The following is a 1,022-nucleotide window of genomic DNA, read 5'->3' on the forward strand; positions in this document are numbered from 1 at the left end:
CCAGTGCCTGGCATAGAGCAAGGGCTGACGAAGTGATCACTTACATAATGATTATTGTTCCTACAGTGTTCGCAGGATTGCACAATCTGATTTGAACCTCATACATGGGAAGTAGGCAAACAGGGAAACTGAGGACCAGAGAGGGTGAGTTACTTGGCTAAACCACACAGCTTGCCAGAGGTTTCTTTCTCTCTCTCTGTCTCTCTCTTTCCTTCTTTCTTTCTTTCTTTTTCTTTTGAGATATAGCCTCACTCTGTTGCCTAGGCTGGAGTGCAATGGCACCATCTTGGCTTAGTGCAACCTCCGTCTCCCTGGGTTCAGGTCGTCCCTCCCACCTCAGCCTCCCCAGTAGCTAGGACTACAGGCGTTCGCCACCACACCCAGCTAATTTTTGTATTTTTTGTAGAGATGGGATTTGGCCACATTGCCCAGGCTGGTCTCGAATTCCTGGGCTCAAGTGATCTGCCTGCCTCTGCCTCCCTCAGAGGTCTCTGAGTATGGGGCCTGGAGCCCATACTGCCCTTTTCCCGTGCAGCAGGCCTGATCATCTCAGCGGCTCCCCAGCTTTGTTTTATCTTTTATCCTCAGGGCAGCTGCAGGTCAAGAGAAAGTTATTGTGGCTTCCTGTCACAAAGCCTAGATATCAGTTGTTAGGGCAGATTTTGATAGTTATACAACAAATAAAATCAAAATCTCTCCAAAGTAGCTCCTGCCCTTTCTGAGTGGTGCAAGACAGAGGGGTAGGGGAAAATGCCTTAGAATAAGCAGAAAGTATTTCAGCTCCCTGCCTTCCCATGTGAGCAGAAAGGCTGGGGTTCTTATTTTCTGAGGATCCACTTTCTACATCCCGCTCTAGGCACTTTACTGTCACATCCGTCCCTCACAGCGTCCTGGGGAAGAGGCTGTAACTGGACATTAATGGTCCATTTTCAAGATGAAGAAACTGAGGTAAAGTGACTTCCCCAAGATCCACATCTGGGAAATAGAGGGGCTGGGAATTTTTTTTTTTTTTTTTTTTTTTT

The sequence above is a fragment of the Mandrillus leucophaeus genome, unplaced genomic scaffold, assembly GCF_000951045.1.
Source record: "Mandrillus leucophaeus isolate KB7577 unplaced genomic scaffold, Mleu.le_1.0 Scaffold255, whole genome shotgun sequence".
Classification (NCBI taxonomy): domain Eukaryota; kingdom Metazoa; phylum Chordata; class Mammalia; order Primates; family Cercopithecidae; genus Mandrillus; species Mandrillus leucophaeus.